The following is a 6,000-nucleotide window of genomic DNA, read 5'->3' as shown; positions in this document are numbered from 1 at the left end:
TCCACTAGGATATAAGCTCCTAATGACTGAGGATTGTTTCTTTCTTTGGATTTGTATCCCCAGCAACTGGCACATTATAGGTACTTAATAAATATCTGCTGATTGATTTATTGATCTTCAAGATCACATGGAAAAGTAGTGATGCACCACAATCACAAGACAATAGTATGCTGTTTTTGTTACTCACATGGTTATTCTAAATGGTTGGCAAAAAAATAACATTAGTGAGTTGGACTCACATTTTAGATCTTTTTTCTATTATATGGAACACAATAAATAAAAGTGTAAGCTAATATATATATATATACCTGAATCTATTATAATTCCCAAATATATAATATATAATACTATATAGAGAGCTGTGAAGTGGTGTAATGGATAGAGTACTGGTCTTACAGTTAGGAAGACCTGAATTCAAAGCATGCCTCAGAAACTTTGTGACACTAGGCAAATCACTTAATCCTTTTGCTTCAGTTTACTCATCTATAACGGGAGCTGGAGAAGAAAATGGCAAACTACTTCAGTAACTTTGTCAAGGAAACTCCAGATAGGGTCATGAAGAATCAGATATGACTGAACAATAAAAGATTCAAAAACACTGTGTGTGTGTGTGCACATGCACATGAGTGCATGTGTGTAGAAATAAAAAAAATATGTACATATATGTGTATATATATACACAGATATATATATGGATTTGTCACTATCATCTCCATATAAAAGGATAATAATACCTAACTTCTCCAATACTTTTAGTATTTTATTTTTAAGCTTCCAAGCCATTTGATTATGGGAAATTTATTTAATCTTTCTCAACTTTTGTTTCTTTACTTCTGTTCAGTTTTCTGGCTGCCCCCCAAGCATTGAACTTTCTCCTTATCCCTCTATCTCAGCTTCTTGGACTTTTGTTAAGTCCCAGCTAAAAGATTACTTTCTACCAAAACAACAACAACAACAACAACTTGATCCTCCTTAATTCTATTGTCTTCCCTCTGCTGATTTTCTTGAATTTTTCAAATATTTATCTTGTTTAGACACAATTATTTACAAGTTGTCTCTTCATTAGATTATGAGTTAAAGGGCAATGTCTATTTTTTACTATTCTTTGTATTCTTGATGCTTTAAAATAGTAATGCATATAGCAGATACTTAACAAATGACACACTATAAAATGGAACAGAATATTATCTGCCTCACAATATTATCTGCATTTTGTAAATCATCATTTAAATATTATTATTGTTGTTTTCTCAAACACATTCTACAGATATTCCATGCTTTGTTAATACCTAAAACCAGGTCAGCCTATACAAAAATAAACCACAATCTTTTCTCCAACACTAACATGTGCTCATGTAAATAAGACTATTTTTGCCTTTGGCTTCTATCACATAAAAAAAGCCAGGGGTAACAGACACTTTCTCCATCCTTCAAGATGACATGATTTGAGCTCTTTGTTCTCTTGAATGTCTTAGTTTGACAGTCTCATGATGTATTGGTATGTATCTGAACCACATGGCAAGATCTGACAGAAACACAATAGATAATACATCACTTATAAACACACATATGCTTCTTCAAGCTATCTCCAGCATAATAAAAAACATTAATGAATCCTTAGGCAAGATCATTTGAATAGAATTTACTTCAAGTGACAAATCCCTCTAAAAATTCTAATATAGATTATCGTGGGTTTGGAATCTTGGCCAAAAGATAATGTTCTGATCCATCCATAACAATTTACTGGAAAGGTCTCTGAAATAGGATTATGATGTGTTGTTGTCAAGGTGATGTTTTATTTTATTTAAAAAGATGTTTTTGCCTACCTTAGCAAGTTAATTTTTCTCTGCCAAAAGACAGTTTAGCACATGACAATAATAAAAATGAAACTACTAAAAGGCAGCTAAATTTAAATTAATTGCAATGATCAGTTATGGTCTCAAAGAGCAAATGATGAACCACATTTGTGACCTCTGGGTAGCAGAGTAGAGGGAAAAGGGGACATAAGAGGAAATAATGCATACATCTTTAGATGCATAGCTAGATGTTTATCTGTTAGTTTAACTTATATACTTATTTCTGGCTTGGAATTTGGTTCAGGATGATGATGCCTTAAAATTTTATGTCTAAACCACCTAACATTGTTTTGAAGGAAGAGTCTCTTTTAAGATTTCAGATTAAGTCATCCCATACTTCACTATTTTTAGGTAAAGGGAGTGTGATAATGTAATACTAAACTGATAGTGGCAAAGAAGGGAGTCTCTTTTTATTTCAAGGGAGGCCTCAATGGTTGGGGAAGTGTGATGAATAATAAAAAAAAATCGTGTGAAAAACAAGACATCAATAACTTCTGACCCACTTTTTAAAAATGTGACATGATGGAATTGAGAGCTTAAATTGAGAGCTTCTAGGTATAGACTAGATGCAGTCCCGATCTGTTGCCAACACCTTGCTTTGAAACTCAATAGCTGTGAGACTGAGAAAGTATTCAACCTCTCTGGATTTTAGTTTACTTTTATATAAAATGTAGAGGAAATAAATGATCTTGACCTCATTCCTATTGTGCTCTAAAGAATTGAGCTATAAATGCAAATATCACTCCATCTGTCCTGTCTGGCCAAAGGTCGAGAATACATGGTGAATATTACTCCAATAAATTTGACAGTAGGTAATGACTGCAATGACTACTGAGGCCACCTAAATGAGTAAACAAAACATAAGGAAAGACATTTGTGTACACATTCAGTGTTAATGTACCTGTCTGTGCATTCATTTTCTACAACTAGCTTTTCCTGTCTGTCCTCAGGTCAAAACTCAGGATTCCTGTGCTTTTTCTAGACTGAACCAGTTATGCCTGTTACAGGCAATATTTAACATGCCTGCAGCCAGATTTTAGAAGTACATTCTTGCTGTATTTTCTAAATGTTTTATCAAAGTCAGAATAAGTGGTGCTAAATAGGCCATGATGCTTATTTAAAAGAAAAAAATGAAAAATCATTCTTGCATTTAATTGGAATGATTGCATTAGCCTCAGTGGTCCCAGATTTAAACATCAAGATGCTTAGATTTTTCATTTCTGGCTTCAAAGTCTTGTTCTGCAACTTCTGTATCTTGTGAAACTAATGTTTCTCTGTCACCTACAATTCTGTAGGGGATAATTTTCCCCTAGAATATACAGAGTAGTGCTAGGCTACCATCAAAAATTTAGCATTTTATTATCAAATTTCTTATGCCTAAGAATAGTGAAGGATGGGCTAGCTAAGGTCAAGTGACCATAGAGTGAATGCTACTTACTCTGAAAATTTACAATTCAACTTGTGTGCAAAAACCCTAGGTTAACAATGATATTAGGAAGCTCAGACATGGATAATATGAGGATACATCTTATTTTATGAACTCATTTTGGACCAAATTCTGGGCCACAAAAAAATATGTAGTTTTCTGGGTTATCTAGGATACATTGAGATGGTTTTCAGAGATAGTCAATAGTAATGATATCTGATACTTATGTAGTTTTTTTTTTTTTTTTTTTATGGTTTCCTTAGTGTGATTCCTTTTCTTGGAGATTTGCTTTATCTATGTAAATTGGGCCTGCTCTATAACCTATATTCTTAGAGAGCTGCTTCTGGTGTTGAAAGGCTATTATTTGCCCAGGGTCATATAGATGGTACATATTAGAATCAGTATTTGAACAGAGATCTTCTAGATTCAGGCCAACTCTCTCTCTAGAACAAAGTATTGTAATAATAATAGCAATAAAAAGTATTTATACATTACTTTAAAGTTCATAAAGCAATTTACAAATGTTATCTCATTTGATTTTCATAATTTTGGGAAGTAGGTGTTATTATTATCCTCATTTTTCAGATGAGGAAATTAAGGCAGATAGGCTAAGTCATTTGTCAAAGATCATACAGCTAGTGCCCAAGGCCAGATGATATCAATAATTTTATTTCAACTTTCCAAAACCCTTGTAAAGTGGGTAACACTTAAGAAGAATATGCTAGTAAATATTTACAGTATTGGTAAATGTTTAACAACTGACTCAAAAAAAAAATCCCCACCCAACAATCATAAAACATACCCATGACACACTTTATATGTTTATATATACACATATATATTATCTATATAAAGTATATATATATATATATATATATATACTATCTACTGATAGTATCTTCCTTCCCCTTGAGGAAATTGGGATTAAGTAGACTTGCCCAGGAGTCATACAGCTAGGAAGTGTTAAGTGTCTGAGACCAAATTTGAACTCAGTTCCTCCTAACTTCAGGGCTGGTGCGCTATTCACTGCACCACCTAGCTGCCCCACACCCATGACACACTTTTAACATTAATCTGCATTATTAACATTTTCTCCATCACTTTCTGAAATCTAGACATAATAAGTCAAGTCCTAGCATTTGACCACTGGCAATTCCCACTGTGTAAAAACCTTAACAATTAACTATAGGAAGCCTGTATAAGCTGACTCCACCATAGTCCTTATACCACAGGTATTGGTATCCATTATTCAGAAGCTTTGAAATGTGAATTGATTTGGTCATAATTCTCTAAATAATAAGCATATTAGAACAGTGATTTGAATACAGGTCTCTTCTGATTCCAAGCCCAGCATATTCGTGGAATAATAAATCTACAGATGGAGAAGATCTTAGAGGATCTTCATTTATATGTGAGAAAACTATAGCATAGGGAAGTTCAGTAATTTGCTCAAAGTTATATAGGAAGTACAGACAGCTAGGTGATACACTGGATAGAGTGCTAGGCTTAGAGTCAGGAAGACTCATATTCCTCAGTACAAATTTGGGATTAGACACTTACTAGTATGACCCTGCATAAGTTACTTATCCCTGTTTGCCTCAGTTTTCTCATCTATAAAAATGATTTGGAGAAGGAAATGATAAACTCCTCCAATAGCTTTGTCAAGAAAATCCCAAACAGAGTTAGAAAGAGCCAGACAACTGAAAGGGGGAGGGAGGAAAGGATCAAAAACCAAAAAAGATGATGAAGTCTGTGCCTGGAGCTTGAAGTTTTGTCCTCCAACTCTAAATCACTCACACTTTTCATTGTACCTGACTGCCTCTCTAACTACCATAGAATAGGGTCTTCCTCACCAGAATGGAGTACTAGAAAAGAGCAGTGAATTTGGAGGCAGAGAACCTAGATTCAAATCTTTATTGGCACTGTGTGATCTTGAGCAAGTCTTCAATCCAGTCTAAGCCCCAGTTTCTTCATTTATAAAATGAAATTTTGGAGTGGGCAGTCATTTGAAAGTAGGACTTCTTAAAAAGCGTTCACAGGCAAAATTGGGGGGAGGACTCTGTGAACTTTTTATTTCAATTTTGATTTATTTTGTAATCCTACATGTTCTATTTTCTTCGTTCAAAAGCATTATTCTTTTGAGAAGCCCAGCTTTCAAGTTCCTTCCAGATATAAATAAAAATATAGCTAAGTGACATAATGAAATAAAGGAAAAAGAAAGTAGAGAAAAAGGAGAAGGAGGAAGAGGAGGAGGAAAAGGAGAAGGAGAAGGAGGAAGAGAAGGAGGAGGAGTAGGAAAAGGAGGAGGATGAGGAAGAGGAGGAAATAAGGATGAGAAGGAGGAGGAGGAACGAAGGAATAGAGAAAGAAAGAAAAAAGGCAGAAAAAGAAAGAAGAGAGAAAAAGAGAGACCAGATAAAGGAGAGGAAAGAGACAAAGATAAAAAAGAGAGAAGGAGAAAAAAGGAGAAGATGAGTAGCAGGAGAAGAACAAGAGGAAGAAGAAGAAAGAAGAGGAAAAGGAGAATGGGAAGAGAAGAGAGGAGAGGAGAAGAGAAAGAGGAGAGAGAAGGAGAAAAGAAAAAATAGAGGAGAGAAAGACAGAGACAGACAAAGATATTGGAGTGGGAGATGGAGACAGACACACAAGGAGACAGAGACAGAAAAGGACGGGAACTACTTGGAATCAGAAACAGTATAATTCCAATTCTGCCTTAGA

Source organism: Antechinus flavipes, chromosome 4, assembly GCF_016432865.1.
Source record: "Antechinus flavipes isolate AdamAnt ecotype Samford, QLD, Australia chromosome 4, AdamAnt_v2, whole genome shotgun sequence".
In the NCBI taxonomy this organism is placed as follows: Eukaryota; Metazoa; Chordata; class Mammalia; order Dasyuromorphia; family Dasyuridae; genus Antechinus; species Antechinus flavipes.
The sequence above is the reverse complement of the archived record's forward strand: the minus strand, read 5'-3'. Positions refer to the sequence as shown.